The sequence below is a fragment of the Pleurodeles waltl genome, chromosome 8, assembly GCF_031143425.1.
Source record: "Pleurodeles waltl isolate 20211129_DDA chromosome 8, aPleWal1.hap1.20221129, whole genome shotgun sequence".
In the NCBI taxonomy this organism is placed as follows: Eukaryota; Metazoa; Chordata; class Amphibia; order Caudata; family Salamandridae; genus Pleurodeles; species Pleurodeles waltl.
The window spans coordinates 968573564-968595624 of NC_090447.1; positions in this window are offsets into that span (position 1 = coordinate 968573564).

Here is a 22061-nt window from a genome sequence, read left to right on the forward strand (position 1 = left end):
CCAGTTCAGGGGGTGGGTTTGGTGGTATGTACCTGTGCCACAAAACAGTCCTTAGGACAAATGTGTCTATCCTACAGAGATGCCATCCAACATATCAGAGCATGCATTGTACAGTTTCTCCTCTGTGGCCAAGCTACTGAGTCACATATCATGGCCTCCCAGGAATCAACACACAGGCCCTAATTACAACATTGGTGATAAGTGCCACCTACTGCTGCGGAGACAGCCGCCAAAAGACCATCGCGGCGGCTAACATCCGTCTGCCAAAATATGACCACAGCTGGATTTCTGCCACAAGAAGGGCGGAAGTCCAGCTGTGGCCATACTGGCGGGTGGTGTTAAGGTGGTGCTGCTACCACCAGCAGTGCCATGCCAATAGACCGCTGCCAGCTGTATTATGACAAATACGGCCTGGCGGTGTTCCACTGGAGGGCGACGCTGGTGGTAGCAGCACCCGGTCCCGTTCCCTGCTGGAAGACCCCCTGGATGCAGGTAAGTTGGGCTTCCAACAAGGGAGGGGGGTGGGGAGTGTTGTGTGAGTGTGTGTGGAGTTGTGTGCATGAATGTGTGCGTGTGTGGGACTGTGTGTGTAGTGTTGTTTGCGTGGGTGTATGCATGTGTGAGAATGTGTGTAAGAATGGAAATGTGAATGCGTGCCTACATGTCAGTGTGAATGTGTGTACGGATGTGCGCGAGAATGAATGGATGCATACGTGAATGCCAGTGTGAGTGAGTGTGTGTATGCGTGGTGCCTGTCTGCGAGAATGGGGGGAATCCAAAGGGGAGGAGTGTGGATAGGGGGGCATCTGGGGAGTGTTTGGGGGTTGGGTGAGCCTCCTACCAGTGACAGGGAATGAATTCCCTATCACTGGCAGAGTCTACTGCCATGGTTTTTGTGGCGTTACGAACACCATGAAAACCATGGTTGTAGGCAGGGTCAAAATGCCAGCGGTGGTTCAATAGCGGTCGCCGGGCTGGAGATTGTTATCTCTGTCCCGGCAGCTACTACTGCCATGGCGGTCGGAGTGGTAAATTGGAGGGTTGGCTGCAGCCATCCCGCCAATGTCATAATGTGGTGGTATGTACCGCCAGCCTGTTGGCGGTACTACCGCCACATTGTCACCTGCTGCCGGGGTCATAATGACCCCCACTGTCTGCATAATGGAAATGTCAATTATGCAATAAGCCTGTTTAGGACACATATGGCCTTTGTGAACGTGACAACAGGGCTTTGGGAGTAATGGACTGTCATGAGTCAAAGACACACATTGACAATGATGCATAATGCACATATGGACTAGTTTAATGAAGTACATCTATACCCATTCCTAATCTAGTCAAAGGAATGAGGCATTCAAGGCAGGTTTTGCCACTAGAGCATCATTTTGGCCACATGCCAGGATCTGTTGGGGTACAGGTAGTGGATACAGTGCCACAGTTGCATTGCCATAGTGACTATTCCACAGGCCAGATTAGGTCCCATACTGGAAGATACATTTGACAGTCCCTGGTCTCTGCAGGCTGAGCAGACAGAACCTGCATGACACTCCATTCCCATCACTTCCATACATGACAGTACATAATGTGGCCATCAGTAATTTGGCATGTGGTGTATATGGCAACCTGAAGGGCACAGTGAGTCATGATATGCATTCCACACAAACGTTTTGCAAGGTCAGATGTGTTTTGAAAGATCTGTGGAACTATACAAATTGCTCACATGATTCTCAAATGACTCATCCAAGATGCATACAGAGCTCATGCTGTCATGCAGATACATGTTGTCCAACATCTACAACTATAATGGAGAAAGAGATGGCATTGGATGGCAGTAATGTCTCCTTACCTAGCTATGTGCATCTAACGCAAGGATGATCTAGGACCCCAAGAACCTCACATAACACAATGTGGCTGAACTTAACATAGTGTACTTGCCACCAATACCTCCACATTCTACATCCCATTGATACCATACAGACTGCAACAACACTCACACAAGAAGTCTAAGTGGCATACAGGGACACATTGTAGCCTTTGAGGAGGGAAAGGATGGTGATGTACAGAGACAATTGTGCACCTGAGGTACTTACCTGCTCCTCTGGTGAGCCATAGAGCTGTCCATACAGGGGCAGGACCTTAGTAACAAGACTCACCGGCTACTCTGAAGAGAAGGCGGGGTCCTATCACCTGCTGGACCTGGCATGATTGCTCCCAGAGGTGGCACACAGCAGCTCACGTTGTGAAAGTATTGCTGGCAGCAGTGTCAGGACTCAAGCGAGTGAATCTGTAGAACATGGCCGTCATGCACACCACGTATGCAGTCGTACCACCAGGGGACCCAACCATTGGTCCGCAACCACCACTGGCAACAATGTTAGCCTAAGGCTATGTATGCCGCATCTGCAACTGCCTACCACCATGGTGACTTCTGCCAGCGATCGCAGGCGGTTCCTAATGTCCAGTGGAGTAGGTCAGGCATCCGCCATTTCAGCGGCCTGAAATGCTGCACTGGGCTTTATAAACAGTGTCACACCTACAAAACATGTTTTTTAACCTCACAAACATCCTTATCCTATCTTGTCATATAGGTCCTTTTACTCAACCACCATTGTAGTAGGTTGAAGGGCATGGATGGCATTTAACAGTGGGGCACAGTCCACCACCACCGACTGTCATTTTGGTGGTCGGTTATACAGTCCCATTTTGAGGGGCAATTGTGTTGCACATCTTTGAGTTTGGTCCAAATCCATGTTGTGGACACGTTTTGAAAACCATGGGGGTCAGATGTGAGCCTTGTGTAGTTGCCAGCTTTGATATGTACTGAGTGCCATGTCTATACAGTCAGCTTTGTCACATGATATCATTGACATGCATCATGTATGTTGCTGTGGACATACTGACAAAGGTTAGAAATCATATCTTGTCACACATAGGTACCCTGGGAGAGGGAGGATGTGACAACCTCCTGTCTAAAATCCACTGCCAGACCTTCAGATCATGGAGCAAGGGCACATTATCATGTATACCACCTGGATAGGCAAACAATAGTGGACTCATGTAGTCAGTCGGAGCCAGATCTGATGCCAGCTATTTGTTATCTAACCAGCCTACCACCCATTGTATAAGTCATGTCAGTATTGCTCTTCCTAGCCACAGGGTCCTTCCAACATACAGTGGCCCTATTTACTGGTATGTCCCAACCTATGTTCAATCTGGTGTTGAAGGATGTCCTCTCAGCAATGTTGAAATACATTGACAGCTATATCCGGTTTCCCTGACGTGAGGATTTAGCCCATGTAAATGCTAATTTTGTGGTTTTGTCCACCTCTCGCATATAGTGGGGGCCATTGATGGCACACATGTTGGCTTGGTCCCACCACAGGCCAATTAACAAGTTTTTCGTAACAGAAAGAACTTCCATTCCATCAAGGTGCAAGTTGTCTGTTTGGCAGATCTCTGCATTTCACGTCTGTGCCTGTTATCCAGGTTCAGCACATGATTCCTTCATAATGGAGAACAGCACCATACCCCACCTGATGTCACAACAGTATCTGTAGAGGGCCTGGCTGGTTTGTAAGCCACATCTGTCCTGATTGTGTATGTGCAATATCATGTGCTTCATTCATGAACTGAGTGACTCATTGTTGCACATATGTCCCATTCCTTTACAGGAGACTCTGCATATCTGAACTGTCGTTGGTTGTTGATGCCACTAAGAAATCCAACTATGTCAGGGGAAGTCCGCTTCAATGAGGACCGTGGAAGAAGAGGAGCAAACGTTTGGGCTCTTGAAAGCCAGATTTAGGTGTTTGGACAGGAGTGGTGGAGCCCTCCTCTACTCAGCGGGAAAAGTGTGTTAGATCACTGTGGAATGCTGCATGCTCCACAACATCACCCTGCAGAGGAATATCCTGTACATCCCAGAAAAGGAGGAGCCTGCAGTGCCACTGGGTGAGACTCCCGAAATACCAAGTGAGAATGACAGTGGTAAAGAGGAAGCTGCTGACTTGCAGGAAGATCTCATCAACAGCTACTTTTCATGAGTGTAAGGATGTCATATGATGTAATGTCTGTGTCTGTACAATGAACTGTAGTTGTGAGAATGTGTGTAGTTCAGTGTTTTAGAAACAGCTAGGGAGTTGATGCTCTGAAATATTCAGCCGAAGGCTGCTTGATGAGTTAGTTTTTGACATATGCCCACCTTGATGATGTTGCTCTGTTTGTGTCAGTTTCCTTGCAATGCAATTTAATTTCCAGATGTCTGCTTTGTGATTTGTGTACTAGGTATGTTTTCAAGCCAATACTCCTTGTTTTGTCTTTGTACAGGTACCTTCACCATGACATCCTCATGTGGATATTTCAGAGTTGTGGCTTTGGCAGGTACCCAATGCTGTTCTGACATACAAATTGAACATGGAGTGTTCCAGGTAATGTAAGTCACAGATTTTGGGTGTATGAGACCTGTGCCAAGACAATTTGCATAGTGTTTGGGTGGAAGGTCAGAAGTGCACATTGGACTTGTTTTGTGTGCTGTTGTGGGCTGATTTAATCATGTGTGTTATCATGTGTGCATGACATATGTAATCATAGATTGAAATGAAGTAATATTTCCTTCACATTGGCTAAACACTTTTTGTATGACTGGTTTATAGCTGTAGAGGTGTTTCATCATTAGAGGCCATAGTGCCTGTGCCACAACACTGACGTATGATTGTGTCATACCACCAGATGCATGGTCATTGGATTATGATGGGTGTGTGATAGGGGCTGTTGTACTGCCATGTGGCTGTTTCTTGGATTATGTGATCTTAGATTACTTTGGTGTGGTATCTCATAAGGCTCAAACTGGTGACATCATCTACTTTAATGTTTGCCTATTATACAGGACAATGTCTGACAAATCCCTTTTTTCCGTGGTCTGGGGGCTGTATCTTCGAATATATACTTTGATTCTTGCTTCATTAAATCCAGACATATAGACAGCCTATGTGCTGTACACTGGAATAAAATGTTTGGTGTGACCAGACATTTGAACTAATGTGTTTGTGTGTAATCCTGAGCAGGACACTGTGCACCTGTAACATATACCTGCTTGCACAAGTAGATTGTGTCTTAATCATATGGCTCACATGGTCTTACATCTCTACATAGCAAACTGTGGAAATTAAACAAGCAGACAATGAGTCTGTGATGGGTGAATGTTTTACAATGCTAATTCAGAAAATACATTTTGGACAGAAAGGAAAAAAAATAAGTGCAGGGGTCAGTCATGATGAATGAAATCATTGGAGTAGATGCCACACCATTGGGAGTCCAAAGTCCAGAGTACTCCTCACATTGGAACTGGTAGGTGGTTGATGCTCAGTCAAAAGAGTGAATATGTGGCATGCAGAGGAGGTCCTTTGGGAAGAGGTCACTTGCTGGCAGTGGTAGGTCTTTTTCCATCTGCACCTTCTGGATTCTTTGCTCGATGTCCCCACTTGCGTGGGGTGGAGGGGGGGTCAGCTGCTACAGAGACAGGGGCGTCTGGGGCTGGTTGTTTCTTTGGCAGGATCTCCCTTCCAGTGGCTGGCATGGATGTTGATGGACCTGCTGTTGATGAGCCAAAGGAAGGGGAAGATTGGTTTTGAACTCTGGGCTGTGTGAATGTCCCTTAGCACCCCTGGTAGGCGGCCATGTTGTTATTGTAGACCTCCATCTGTTCGTGCTTTCCCATGGCATGTCCCTCTGTAGCTGCTTCATTTCCCGGAGTTCATTCAAGACCTGGTCCACCATGCATTTGGACTCCAGATAGACACCCAACATGTGTCTGATGGTGTCCTGGCAATGATCAGCCCCAGTGGCCTCACCCTGCTGGCCCACAGCATCCTTCCCACGCACCCTACCCCCAGAGGGATGTGCCCTTACCACAGGGTGCCCTCTACAATTGAGTCTTGGAACATCATTGTCCGTAATGTTGAACTGCAACTCAGGATCCAGGACTGGGGGCACAAGATGATAAACACTGTGCTCAGTAGGAAGGTTGGAGGGCGAATGGCTACCTGTGATGTTGAAGCAACTGGGCTGGGAGGTGTGGATGTGGCCACAGTAAGACTCACTGTTGGTGTATGACCAGTTTGCCCAGATGGGCCAGAACCGTGTACCACGTCCAGACATCCAGTAGTGTCTTCTTCACTGAGGGCTTCATCCAGGGGGTAGTGGCAGTCTCTTCTGTGGCCTCTGTGAGCCCAGTTGCAGCTCAACCTGTTGATGTGAAAGATACAATGTTACTAGTGTTACATTAAGCGGAGACCTTGTACAAAGTTAAGCACCAGTTAATCCATTTGTGGCAAGTAACCATGGTATTGGTTGTATTGACATGACATTTGTGGAACATGCCAGATTTTTTTTGACTGAAGTAACTGTTGATATGTGGAGATCATTAGCACTTGGGAGGATGCCCTAAGAATGCCATCTTGCCATCAGTGCAGGCCAAACAATAGCTAAGCAAGATATGTCTTTGGCCATTTTGAGGCCTAGTTGATTGTGATGCCGTCAGACCCAGGAGTTTGTTGTGTATGTGCCTGGAATCATCATGTGGTCAGTGCAGTGTGAATGTGTCTGTTGCCAATACCATTCTGGCTATGCAACTTGAGTCCTTTGGGATCACTGTTTTGCACACTGAGAAAGCTGTCGTTCTTGTCCTCAATATTTTCAACTTGTGCTAGCAAGGTAGCCAGATATATCATAGAGTTGAGCATGATCTGTATCTTGGTGAACTTCAATTGAGACTTAGCTAGCAAAGGTATTTGGATAAGTGACCACTGGACTGGTGGTTGGAGTGATAGTAACAGTACCTCCTGGGAGTTGCAGTCATGTCACTCTCTCTACTATACACACTTGACAAATGTTATTCTCTCAGGTGAGTACACTTCATTGAGGAGGATGGATGGATGGAGGGATTTGGGCAAGCGAACAATGGCTTGTGGTTGGAGTTAGAGAAACAGGGCCTATTGGGCCTTGCATTCTGTTTACTCCCTCAACTTCCCACTACTATACAAATGGTATCCTCCCAGGTTAGTACACTTCAGTTGTGACTTAACAGACAAGGTTATTTGGGTAGGTGAACACGGGGCTTGTGTTTAAAGTCAGAGAAACAGAGCCACCTGCCCTTAGCAGTCACGTCGCTCCCTCTACTTCATACACATGATAAATGTCATCCCTACAGGTGAGTTACCAAACAAGGGTATTTGGAGAAGAGAATACTGGACTGGTGTTTGGAGTGATAGTAACAGTGCTTCCTGGGAGTTGCAGTCATGTCACACCCTGTACGACATACACTATACAAATATTGGGGCATGTGACCACTGTGCTGGTGTTTGGAGTTACTGAAACAGTGCCTCCTCTGAGCTGCAGTCAGGTCACTCTCTCTACTACACACACTTGACCAATGTTCTCCACCCAGGTGAGTACATTGCAATTGAGAGTTAACTAACAGATGTTTTGTAGCATGTGACCACTGTGCTAGTGTTTGTGGTTACAGAAATAGTACCTGCTGGGAGTTGTAGTCATGTCAGTCCCTGTTTTGACAAATGTCATATCCCCAGGTGTGTACCCTTATATTGATAGATAACAAACAACAGGGGTATATGGACAAATGGACACTGGTCTGGCGTTTGGAGTTATAGAAACAGTGCCTACTGGGAGTTGGAGTCATGCCAATCTCTGTACTACACATACTATACAAATAGCATCTCCCCAGGTGAGTACACTTCAATTGTGAGTTGCCCAATAGAGGTCTTTGGACAGGTGAACACTGGGCTGGTGAGTGGAGCAGCAGTAGATGAGGCAAAGGGTGAATTATGAGCATGCATGACATAGCATTTTTGTGACTTTTTTGTGTTGTGACTTACCAGACTCCAATCCCCTAGGTATTCCTGTCAAGACCTCAGGATGCAGGATGGCCAAGACTTTCTCTTCCCAGTGAAAGATATGTAATGTGGCAGTGGGAGTACCACCAACAGTCTTATTGGCCTGCAGCTGGTGCCTGGAGACCAGGGAACGGACTTTGGCCCTAAGGTCATTTCACCTCTTCCTCATGTCCTCCCTTGTACGCAGGGCTTTGCCTTCAGCATTCACTCTGTCAAGGATCCTGTCCCACACTTCCATTTTTCTACTGAGAGCAGTATGCTGGACATGTGCTCCAAACAATTGTGACACTACTATCATGATTTCATCCGCCATGAATATTACTTCATCTTCTGAAAAATGGGAATTGTTTGACAGTGACACAGTGGAACAAAAAGAAATGGGTGACAGGGACTTACTAGATAGGGGAAGTGTAAAAGGGTGTGAATGGACAAAGTGTGTGCAGGGTGTTCAATACGATGGTGAAAAAAGGGGTGCCTAATATATTAACTCTGTGGAAAAAAGTGTTCTGGCTTCTGTGTGCAGGGTAAATGTAAAGGATTGTGGTCTGTAAAGTGGTGTGTTTTATAGTGTCCTTTGCAAGTGTGTCCAGTGTGGCAATGTGTATCAGCTTTGTCATTTTCAAATTCATCCAATGTGCAGTGTATTACTTTGCTGACTGCAAATCGCCATGGTTCGGACTGCCATTGGCTGCCCGCCAGGGGGGTCTGCCACGGTGACTGTGTGCTTGTAATATGGTCAGTGGTTGGTCACGGTGCTGTTGCCGCTGGAGGGCGGGCCGCCTATTTACAGGCCTCCACGCCGCTAGCGATCTGCCTTTTTTGGTTGGCGGTCGGCAGTCCTGCCTGTACGACTTGTAATAGGGCGGGGACAGAAAGACCACGAACATGGCGGTCTTTTCAGAACTGCAACCATGATGGCCTTTTTTGAGGACCGACTGCCAAAATTGTATTGAGGCCCTTAATCCCCTGTCCTGAACATGCCCAAAAAATATATGTTAGAGGGCAAGACAGGAATACCCGTGCCCTCTGGGCCCCATGGGAGGGATGCAGAGGGCCCCCACCTGGGTCAAAAACAAAACAAAAATCTGCAAACATTGCTGCTATCTTATGGGAATCCCACTGGATCATAAAAAATACAAAATGGCAGCCGGAGCCGCTTTATTTTAATAATAGGAGGGAAGCATGTGGCCCCCTCCCCTATCCGTTACAAGCCCTGAGGGTGAAATCTATATAGGGAGGGGGATGTGCAGCCCCTCCCCAAGTCATCAGAGTCCCCAAAGAGCTTACCCCGAGGACAGAAAACATTGTATATGGGGAGGGGGGACTTGCAGCCCCACTCCCCTAGCCATGACAGGACCCAGGAAGCCCAATCCAGGGCTGAAATTGTGCAAAATGGTGAGGAGGCCATCTGGCCCCCCGCCCAATCCCCTAAAGGCCCTAGAGCACCCACCCTCATGGCTGAAAGTACTGTAAATGGGGTGGGGAGTCACACTCATTAGTTGATATCATCAGTTATGTCATCAATAATGTAATTTAAGATGTCATCAGTGAGATCATAAATGATGTCATAGAACATATCATAAGTGATGTTATATGTGAGGTCATAAGCAGTGCATGGTGGTGGTAACTGGTGAATCTCTGTGTTTTTGTTTAGTTCAAAACGTTAATGTTGTCACTGAGATATTCACCTATTACATTACTTTAGCCTGTTTTTTTCGATGAATGTCTAAGGTTTTTTTTATTTAAAAAAACAGATCTTTTTATCACACCTAACTATAAAGTTACTCTCACCTTTGTTTTTTAGTGAATTTCCAGTTTTCTTTTTAACGTAAAGTATTTTTTTATGACCATACGTAAAGCCAACCCACGTCTTTTGCTGTGCGCAGCAGGGGATTGTCCACTTGGCCTAGCCTGCGCCCAAACCCTACTGCAAACCCTCCATATGCAGCCAACCTCATGCTGCACATGGCCTTTCATTGGACGCGGCATCAGATTGGCCGAAAAGCCTAGCTTGCAGCCAGGCCCTGTGTTCAACTCCCCGAATGCAGCCACCCAGCAGCAGCCAATCACCAACATGCAGGGCCTTTGCTAGCGTGTTGTGTAGGGTTAGCTGCGGACCCTGTGTTAAGTAGCCTCCCTCCCCAACACTCAAACGGCCCTGGTGACCTCATCCTTGAGGGCTGTATTTTTTTAAAGGGTATGGGGGCCAAGTGGCCCCCTTCTGAGGTTTCCTTAGGCCCTGCAGACCCCATTCACTAGGGCCATTTTGAATGGAGAGGGTGCCACACGACCTCCCTCCCTGAGCCTTGTCAGGCCGTTTGGACCCAATTTCCCGGGGCCATCAATTTTCTTTGAACTGGGACAGCTTGGTCCCCCTCCCCAGCCACATTTGGCTCTGTGGACCCATTTCCCCAGGGCTGTATTTTTTTGAAGGAAAGAGGGCCTTGTCGCCCTGTCCCAAAGCCTCATTAGGCCCTGAGAGCCCCATCCCTGAGGGTCAGATTTTTTTTGAAAGGGGCCATGTGATCCACCTCTCTGACCCTCATTAGGCCCTGGGCATCACATCCCCCAGGAACTTGTGTCAGTGAAGGCAGAGCCCCCTCCCCAGGACCTTGTAGAGACCCCATCACCCAAGGCATTATGCATTTTAAAGAGGAGTGTGGCCTTGTGGCTCCCCCCCCACGAGCCATGTTTAGCCCCAGGGACCCCCTCCTCAGGGTCCAATCAATTTAACAAGGGGAGAGGGCTTGCAGCCCCCTCTCATAGTTTTTTCTGCCCCAGGTACCCCATCTCCCAGGGGCCCAATGTGTTAATTAAGGGGAGGGGACCACAAGCCCCCCTCCCTGAGCCTGAAAAAGGCCCTGGAGATCCTATCCCCCAGGGCCACATTATTTTGAGAGGAGGAGCTGCACGGCCCCCTCCCTGAGCTTATTTTGGGCCCAATGACCCCATCCTCCAGGGCCTCCATGGCCACCTGTGGCACCCACTAAACACCACACTGAGGGCCATAGGGGAGCCTCAGGGCCCCTGCAGCCCCAGCCAGCCTCCAACATGGTGCAGGAGCTGACCGCTCCAGCTTGCAGAGAGTAGCTATTTAGGTTGTTCCCTCCATGTGGAAGCAATCCGTTTCCCTGCCCGCATAAGTGCAGGCAGGAAAACAATTCACAAATCTACTCCCAGCTGGTGGGAACATTTTTAAAGCTCCCGTCCGGTGGGAGCGGACTTTGTTTTTGATCCCATTTGGTGGGAGTTTGAAGAATGCTCCCTACCTTTCCCAGTGCAGGCAGATTGCCTCCGCGGGACACAGCAAGTGAGCCAGCCCCAGGAATGAGGTCCCCGGGGCTTTTCAAAAGGCTTTGGAATGGAGGGGATGTGATTTGTTTTATTTATGGGAAGATCAATGACTATTTCTGCCCCTATGCTTATCATTAAGGTGGTTGGAATTCATTCCCCAAAGACTGATTTCCTTTTTTCTGAGCTCCTGTGCTTGCCAACCGTAAATTCTGCTTCCAAGCTCCAGGCTTTATGGCCAGCTTTATGACCAGCCTTGTGTGATGGAGACTATTACTCAATTAGGGGGCAGTCTTACTCTCTGTCCTTGGTGGCAAACATTTATTTGGGATTAGTCTTATAGTTTTCCAGAAAACAAAAGCTATAGCAACATCCTTATCTCCAACAGAAGATAGTTTTAGGACAGTTTGAGTCTTAAGTGAAAAAGAAAGCAATTTCTTAAAGTACAGAATCTCTCAGTTGACTCTGTTTCATGGAAAATCATTCCTTTAAACATAATTTGAGTCTCATACATCATTAGACTTTGGGGGGGGCATGGCTTCCGTGCTGAACAAGATGGTGGCAGACTACTGAAACTCCATCATAACATTGAGTAATTTACTTTAAAAAAGCCATCTTTAATCTGAGCTTTGACAGACAAAGTATTTCTTCATGCTTCACCACATCACAGCAACATTTTGAGCCAGCAGTTAGCAACACGGGCGTCGTGTGTGCCCCAGAGCCACGGTGGTGAGTGTTTCTAATTGTGCCCTATAAACTGGTGCTGCATTTGCCTTCATTTTTAAACTCCATGAACTCCATGAAGGCTGTTTTTCTCATTTGGAACTGTAGCTGTGCATAAACATATTCAATAAGCAGCCACCAATTGCTTCTTTTCAACATGCTGCCTACTTGCAAGTATTTCCTATACAATTCATACTAATACATAATACAGTGAAGTGACTTTACTTTGCTGCATCTTTCTTCTGCTTTCTATTTGCAATTACTACATCTGTCCACCTCAATTCCTGAACTCATTCATGGATTAAATATAACCTAGTGCTTCCTTGGATCTTTCAGCTTTACTAATAAACTGAATGTTGTGCCAATATCAACATTTACATTTTGAGGTCACTGCACTGTGTCTTACTCAGCAATTTATTTATATACATCATCATAGTGCATGGGCAAGATAAGACCACTCCAGAAGATTCTGAATCGTTCCATTTACTACGTCAAAAAGGCCAGTAATCTCTTTGCATTGGCTAAATCCACTTCTTCAGGCACCCATTTTGTCTCCCATAATCTTGTTTTGGACAATATTCTTGATGGGGTGAGTGGTCTTGAGCCTTTCATGAGTGCCACTAACGCAAAACTTCAACAATTGAAGGTTCAGTGCATTGCTATGGAAGGTAAGATGTTTGAAATGGAACAGCGTGTTAGTGATCTGCAAGATGTAGTCACCAAGATTCCTTTGCTGGAGCAAGTGATCCAAAAGCTTAAACTCCACACTGAAGATCTTGAAAACAGTAACAGATGGAATAATTTTCACCTATATGGATACCAGAGAATCTTGAGGATCGTGATCTTCTTGCCTTCTTGAAGAAATTCTTGCCCAACCTTTTGGGTCTTCAGAATAATCTGTCTATTAATATTCAATGGGTACATCACTTAGGTTGTCCCCAACCTCACTCTACTAGACCTAGAGTAATCATAATGCTATTTTTGGAGTTCAATGACCTGAAGTATGCCTTGAAAGGCACAAAAGAAAAACATCACCTTATTTGGTCCAGCCATAATAATTTCATCTCTCAAGACCTCTCTAATGCTACAAACACCAGGACAAAATAATTACTTGCCTTCCAACCTCAAATGAGACTGTTAAATATTTGCTATGGCATTCTACATCCTTATTTATGTAAAATTACCTATGAAGGCACTTCACAATTCTTTGACAATACTGTTAAAGTAAAATCTTGTATTTAGAATATTTCATTTCATACAATGGATACTACTGTTCAACGCTCTAAACAATGTTGATATATGCATGTTTTTCTCAGTTTCTCTCTTTACCTTCATAAGTATATGGCTGTTTTAATATATTTTATTTTTTACCTCTCTGCTGTTACTCTTGTTTAAGGTGCTGACGTGTCTCATGCTCACTCTTCATGCTCTTCACTTCAGATCTGGATCTTTATCTTTGGTCTGTCTCTTCAACCTCCTACCCATATCCTATCTCTTTTTTCTATTCTCTTACTCTTTCTTTTGTTATTATGTGAGTGCTTATTTACATTCTATTGTTACTATGCTTGCATTACTTATATGTTATGTTGTTGTTAATAAATGGTATCTTTTTGTTTCCTTTCATGTTTTTGCAGCTTGTCATTTATGTTCCTGTTTCCCTAATCCTAATCTTGTGTCGTGAAACTTTTGTGGTTTGGGACATCCAGTCAAAAGACAAAAAGTACTCCCTCACCTGTCAAAATTTAATTCACATGTTACTTTTTTACAGGAAACTCATTGTAATGATGTTGAATTGCTTAAACTAAAACAGCAATGGGTAGGCCAGGTTGTTTTTCCCCAGCCATTAACTGCAGAGGTGGTGTTGCCATTCTTTTTTGTAAATCAATACAGGCACAGATTGTATAAACTCAGTGTGACAATGATGGCCGATGGGTTCTGGCTAATTTTATAATTCATAACAAGCAAATTTCCTTATTTTGATATTTATGATCCTGTCAAACCTGATCCTGATGTTTGACATAATATTAAAATACAATTGGCTTCTATTGATAATCTCAACATTATTGTAGCAGGAGATTATAATCAACATTAGATCTTTTTACCGATAGGAAATCTGAATGCAAATTTAATCCTGATAAATCTCATAAAGCATTTCATTCGGCCATTGGCACTTGTCCATTATTTGATGTATGGAATACTTGCAACCCTAATACTTGTAAATGTATGTTATTCTCTAATGTACATCATAACTTGTCCAGAATGTATTATATTTTTGTTACTAGGGCCCTCGTTATGAGTTTGGAGGTCAGAAAACTGACAGGGAGGAGGCAGCCATCATACCGGCTGCCTCCCTCCTGGTTGTATTACCATGTTTCTGTCAGGCTGACCGGCAGTAACATTGTATTATGATGTTCCCGTCGGTCAGACCGGGGAGAACAGAGCTACGATTTTGCTCTCAGCTCCCTTAAGTGAGCTGAGGCCTATACGGTAGCACTACAGTACCCTTAGAATCCACACTGTCTGCAAAGCAGACAGTGCGCATTCTGAGAGTGCTTGGCAGGGGGGCCCCTGCACTCCCATGGCAGAAACACAATGAAGGGGGGCCCAAGCACTGTGTTTCCACCAGCCTTTCCATGGCTGGGTCCCTGCCATGGAAAGGCTAGTGGAAACAGGAGAGTTGTGATCAGCACAGCAACGCTGAGTTCAGCACTCCCGTGGCTGACCACAGTTCTGACCACCGTCAGCTCATCAGGAAGCTTGTTCCCAGCAGAGATGGCGGTCCTCTGGCAGTCTGACCAGCAGGGTTGTAATGTGGCAATCAGACCACCTGGAGTGCGGTTGTCCAACCATCACCCCGAGTATGGCTGTCCTTGGACTGCCAGACTCGTAATGAGGCCCTAAGTCCTTACTTCCTTCTATTCAATCCACAGAAATTGATTCCATTTTTATGTTAGATCATGCCCCTGTTTTATCTCCTTTTGATTTATCTCTCAATAATTCTAAAAAGGCTCTAAATCTTCCTCTGTTCTACATGAAACAATTGTTGCCAAGACTACCCTAATAAACTTGCCACCACTGATGCCTGTAATATCCTACTCAAGGTTAAATCAAAATACCACAAAGGTCAAAATAAAGCTGATAAAATGTTGGCTAATTAATTAAAAATTAAATCTGAGTGTAAAAACATTGGACCCATTGGTAATGAACTCACCAATAACATTGCATCCTCAGATTCTGCAATTTTTAAAAATCTCTTCCAAGGTTATTACAAATTATTATATACAGAATATATCACTCACTTAGAACATGATATACAGACTTTTTTTAATGGTCTTCCTAACCCTCCTCCTATCCCTGATAAATGTAAATAAGAAGCTGATATAACTCTTCAAGAATTTATGTATCCCATCAAATCTCTAAAAAAAAAAGCTAAAGCCCCTGGTCCAGAGTGATTTCTATTGAACTTCTTTTTCATCGATTTTTGCCCCTAAATTACTTGAACTTTCCAGTTCTTTTTTTTTAATTAAAAGGCTAATGGCTCTTTTCTGGAAGCCTTGGTTCTTATTATTCCTAAACCACATAATGATCACACCCTTTATAAAAAATGATCATCCTATTTCATTAATCTTCTGTGATTGCAAAATATTTGCCAAAATTCTAGCATCCCACCTTGAACATTTTTGTTTCCCTTTTTGTCAAATGTGATCAATCTAGTTTTGTTAAGAGTAGACTTGCTACGGATAATGCCAGAATGTTCTCTAACATTCCTGCATTTGGTAAGAAATACTATTCCCCATTGCGACCTTATCTCTTGACCCTAAAAAGGCATTTGACCGCATTAATTGGCAATTTATGTGTACTACTCTCAATTGGTTTGGCTTTGGCCCTAAATGTATTTAATTCATAAAATGATTATACTCCGACCCTCACACCAGTGTTTTTGTCAATGGTCGTTGTCAATGGTCGTTTTCCCCCGTATTTTAATTAACATATAGGTACTAGACAAGGTTGTTCCTTTTTATTAATTGTTTAGAACCAACCCTTTCTTGAATGCATTTGTTGCAATCGGCTTACGCTGATGATGTTTTGATATGCATGTCTAATCACCTTCCTTTTAAATCCTTTTTTACAAGAGATACATTTATATTCTAACATTTCTGACTATTAATTAAACTTCTCCAAAATGGACATTTTACCATTTAATTCCTTGTATTATCAATATATGTTTGCTAATACTAATTGTACATGGTGCCCTACTAGAATCAAATACCTCGGTGTTTGGTTTTCTCCTACAATTTCCAGCATAATTAACCACCATTTTAAAAATGTACAGCTTAAAATTCAGCAATTGCTTTTATCTTGGTCTCCCCTTCATTTATCATGGTAGGGTAGATTAGATACCCTAAAGATGATGATTGTACCATATGTTCTTTATGCACTTTCTATGCTACCTTACAAAATACCCAATTATTACTTTCCCCAGATTAATTCTATTAGGACCAAATTCCTGTAGAATAACAAACACTCACGTATTGCCTTTGTCTAAACTTAAAAGCTCAAAGAATGAGGGAGGTTTCCATTTTCCTGACTTTAAGTTATATCACCCTGGTTTTTTAATTTGCCAATTTTATGCCCTAATTAATGATTTTCAAGAACCTCTCATATCAAAATGGATTGTATTTGAATGCTCCTTACTGCTGGATTTCTCATTTAATGATGTGTTTGATTTGTCTAATTGCACTTTAAATCAAGAACCCAATTTTAAAATATTCCCAACATTTGCTGCATACACTATTTTCAGCAAGCCTTGATTTTCATCAATGTTTTCTTGCCTCTTCCTTTTGGTATAATAAATGTATTACATTTTGTGGAAAATCATTTTATTTCAAACATTGGAAAGAGAAGGGTATTACATTTGTTCATCAACTGGTAAGACATAATTCTGTTACACCTTTTCCCCAACTACAAACACATTATAACTTACCAAGTTCTTTTTTTACAGGAATATAACCTAATATCTTCTGCTCTCCAATCCTTTATAATGTCTAATAATTTCCTCCTGACCTTGCACTATTCACATCCATGACACCATTACAAAATGTTAATCATGTTTCCATTCCCAAAGCTGCTTATCTATACAAAATTGTATTATAACCAAGTTCTGTGCAAATACAAAATTCCATTGAATTATTATAGGAAAATGACTTTTCTATGTTGTTACCTGTTAATGTATGGGATACAATATGGCTTAAAGTGTATAGCACCTCTAAAGCTGACCGTATCACACAATCTTTATTTTTTGTATATAACAGAGCCATTATTACTCCTGAACGTATCTGTAAATTTGACCCAACTACTCCATTATGTTGGTCCTGTTCTACTTCCAATGGTACTTTAACTCATTTACTCTACTATTGCTGTCATGTGTTTAGTTTTTGGAAAGTTATTTGGTCCAAATGCTTAAAGATCTTCCAATTTAATATTCAATTATCCATTCAGAATGTTTTCTTTGGCTCTATATCACCTGACTTTGATCATATTTCACATAAACCTCTGTTATTTGATCTTTTTATTGCACTTGCTTGTGAGGTTATGCTTTCCTATTGGATAGATACATCTAATGCATCTGTATCAACAAGGTGGAATTTTATTTGTGATGTATATAGAATATCTACTGTTTCCTCATTATCGTTATGCCAGAAGATTAAATTGGATTTATTTTGGTTACCCTTTACTACATAGCTATCCTCTCACTCACATGTATCTTAATTTTCAAATTTCTACTTCTCTCTTTGTTTCTTTCTATCCTTTGCTCTTCTCTTTCCTCCTACTGCCTCACCTCCTTTCTCTTCTTCTTTCGATTTTTTGCCCATTTGTCTCTTTTTATATAAAATGTCATGCTTACGTTATACTCATAACTTCCATTCATAGGTTTTATTTTCCTTAGTACATGTAATAATGTAGTTCTATTGCTATTGTTTTATACTCAATATTTCTATTGTTATTGATTCATGACTATGCAATTAAAAAATACATAATGAAAATATATATATCTATATAAATCATTAGACTAAATAGTGCCACAATAATAGAATGATGAAGCAAAGCCTGACATTAGCTTAGAGCTCTAATTGCATGGCATACAGTTTGATTTCAGATATTATAATAATGTAATCAAAAGCCAAGATTTTACTTTCCACCAGTCATTAACTAGCACAATCTCACTTCCCATAGGAATCAGGAACCAGTCAGATAATTCTGCCTTAAAGAAGATATGTAAATGGCATCTGTTTTGGAGACTTGGAGGATCTCAGTGTTCCGTCACAATTGCTAATCAGCAGGGCTTGTGCAGTTTTGCCCCATCATTTGCACCACCCGACTGGTGCAAAAATGACATTACAGTCAATTAAACTGTAAAATGTTGATTTTGTACTGTGCAAGCATTGAAGATATATTTTTGCACCAGTCGTTTGATGCAAATAATGGTTCAGATTTCACAAAACCTAGACCACCAGTTTAAACTGAACTCCAGAAGGTACAACGTGAACTACACATGGGGTTAATATGATAAATTAAAACACATATTTTCACAGGTGAGTGCATTATAATGGTTCTGTCCCTTGTACATACTGAGGTGCATGTTTACAAAACATTCACGCAACACTGTGCAGCAAAAAAAGTTGCATTGTGTGACAGGGAGAGAGCAGAACTGTATCATATCTTCAAAGATTTGGCAGGGTTCTGCTCTCTCCTGGTGCTGGTAGTGCAAGAGTGGCCATTTTATGGACAGTATAGATTTTGTGTAGGAACAGGTACCTTCCTTCACAAAAACTATTCATGGATGTTTTTTTTCTCTTTGTGTGAGAGCTGCAGGATGCAGCACACATGCAAAGAGGAAATAATGCAGAAAATAAAAGTATTTCTCTGCAGTATGCCAGTCTCAGGCAGGCACACATTTTTGGGCAAACCCATTTCTACATCTCTTTGCAAATATAGGTTTGCACCAAAATCCATGGGCGGAAGCACAGAATGGAGATGCACCACCTATGGAATATATGCCTAATGCGGAGTAATACAACACAGCAGAATCTGCTGCGTTGCTGTACTTTTTCTTACAAAACCACACAAACAGAAGGAATTTGCTTCGGGCTGAGTCAAAAAAGTAATGCAACCCTGATGAAAAATCTTTGTAAATCTGGGCCGAAATCTGCACATGGACAGAAAAGAAAGCAAACGGTACAATATCTGTTTGCTAGACTCCTTGTTCTGGAAGCAGCCAAAAAATGGTGCAACATGTGTTTGCTTCATCTCCGTTCTGTGAAAAATGTCTACGGATCGCGAGCCAGAGCATTCATGGAATAGGGTTGCTTCCATCGTGGAATTTGCAGGCGAAAATTCAAGCAGAAAAGAATTATTGCTCGTGACATTTTCCTGGCCGGCCAAACCCAGCTCGAGAGATCTTATGTTTTTCCCCCGAGGAATAAACATATTAGAAACGCTAAAGTTAAAAGACAGGATATTTTTCAACATGAGCCTGTCCTTTGCCAAACATCCCCGAGTGTGTCTCGAAGGCTTATATAGAAAGGGAAGACCAAGGAACGGAAACCATAAAGCATGAATTACGACTAACATCTGATTACCGAGTGAATAACGCGGTTCTTTTGTCTGATTGCTCTAAATTAGATAATTACGGACGAACTGGGATAACCTACATAATGTATAGGAAAATTTAAGGAATGACAAGGTTCAGAATTTCACAGGACCTGCTAGATTCGGTTTCTGGAACGGTTTTACTTTGCTATGTGAATTCTGTGGGCTCGATCAACTCGATTCCTTCCAAGAAAACTCTGAGAAGAGTACAGACTTCCTTGTCATCTGCATCCCATAAATACATTAAAGTGATGTTCTCCAGATAGTTGTTTCTTGGCAGGCTAATCTGCAATCAGAGAAAGAAAAGTCTTTCATTTGCGGGCGGCAGCGAGAGGAAGGAAGCGTATGTTCTCGGATTCTCCAGAGACCGCAGCATTAAATTGTAGAAGAGAAAAAACACATGCTGCAGTGCTCAGGAGAATTGAGGCTGCTTAGAGGAATTCCTTAATTTACGACGCAGTAGTAGTAAGTGTTTTAGTATAAGGAACAGGCAAGCTAATTTCAGAGTGATTACTTTTTACGACCATTCTATCAGAGTTACAGTCGTTGCTGGGTAAATAGTTTTGGCAGAGGTGCTGCTGGTTAGATAGTCTTGGTAGCACTGCTGATGGTTAAATGTTCTTGGCGGCATTGTTGCTGGCTGGAAATTCTCGGTGGTGTGTTGCTGGTTAGATTTCCTTTGTGGTGCTGTGGTCTTGGGGGCATTACTGTGGAAGGCCTCTTACAGGCGAATCCTTAAGATATATCCTGTAAAAAACACTGCTCTTGCTTCGCATTTCGGTGTTTTTTGGAAGGAGTTTGTTTCCCTTGAGAGAGGACACAGATCTTAAACACTTTCAGGAACTCATTGCAACCTCGGACTCACCATCTTTCACACAACAGTGGCGGTCCGATGTCCCTACCTTATTCAATACCCCTTCCCTGATCTTTGGGTAGCAAACTTCAACTTTGACTCTTAGTTGTCTGGTCTTGGAAAGGAGTCAATCTGTTTGTTGTCACAACATCAAGCTATCATAGCCAGAATCAAAATCAACAGTGGCTGGGTATCGCTGCTGGTGCACCCTTATAATATCAACGCAGTTAATAAATACAATCCCAACTAGCATCTTCTATGATGATCCAGAGGGAAGGACGGCCACCTGACAGCCCTTAGTGAGCTTAAACAGGCTTATAGCAGAGGGCAATGCCTTTGAGAACACAAAATCAAATAGTCCAGTGTTTTAATATCAATAGACCATCTTTAATTTAGTCTCCATTCTTCAAACTTCCAATGTTATGTTCTGATCCTTTATTAATCCAATTAGCTAGTTTAGAATCCTCTCTTAGCCAACACATGTTTTGCCAAGATAGCGTATCACCCACAACGTCCTCCAGACTTAATAGGGCATATTTACATGGAACTGGCGCGGAGCTGCACCAAAATTGGCAATGCCGCGCTGCATCAGTTCTGAAATGTAGGGATGTGCTGTATTTACAAATAAATGGCGCACCCCTGTGTTTACCCTAGTATTGGTGTTAAATTTAGCTGGCAACACAGGCATACTTACACCATAGTGCAAGGGTGTCTGCATTGAAAGAAATTCTTGTTTATGTGCAGGAAGGTGCCCCTTCTGCACATAAACAATCATTATTGGCATTTTGCTCTTTCTATGTGTGCTGCAGAATGCAAAAGCAAAACTGAGGAGAAATGAAAGTATTTCTCCTGATTGAGCCATGCAAATGCCATCCCTGGGGTGGCATTAGTTTTTGGCGCAGCCTAAGATTTATGATTCCTTGTAAATCTGAAGCAGTGTCAAAAGCAATGGGTGTTACAGTGGAATGCACACAGCAACATCCATTGAACGCCCCTGTGCCGCAGACAACAAAATCGGAGGGGCCAGTATTTACATGGCAGCGTTAAGCCACAAAAAGTGGCTTAGCACCACCTTGTAAACATGGCTCAGTGCACAGCGCCACTGGAGCGTTGCTAAAAGTCACACTCCGGTGGCTCTAAGGGCAGGTAAAGGTGCTCCAATGTTTGAAAATATTATAATAATACTATTCAAGAGTATAGTCTTTCATGTCTAATCATTATAGTTCATAGTTCCAGTACACCAGAGAGTACTCCATACCCTCAGATGAGACACCATCTTCAAACAAGGATAGGGAGTACTCTCTGGCGGACTATTGATATTAAAACTCTGAACTTTGATTTTGTGTGCTCAAAGGCATTGTTTTCTACCATTAACAGAGACAGGCTGAGTCCTCACAGTGTGTACCCGTAGGTATGGGTGTATTCCATTGGGCAAAGCAACCCAATACACACACAAACACACACACACATATTGCACCTAGGACAAATTACTGCGATGAAAACTGTAGCATAATGTCAGAAATTTGGGGCCAGATGTAGCAAAGGGTTTTTCCCATTCTGTGTCAATGGGAAAATGTGTTTGTACATATGGCCCTTGGTTATTAATTTGGGAGTGGGTGACGTCAACCAACTTA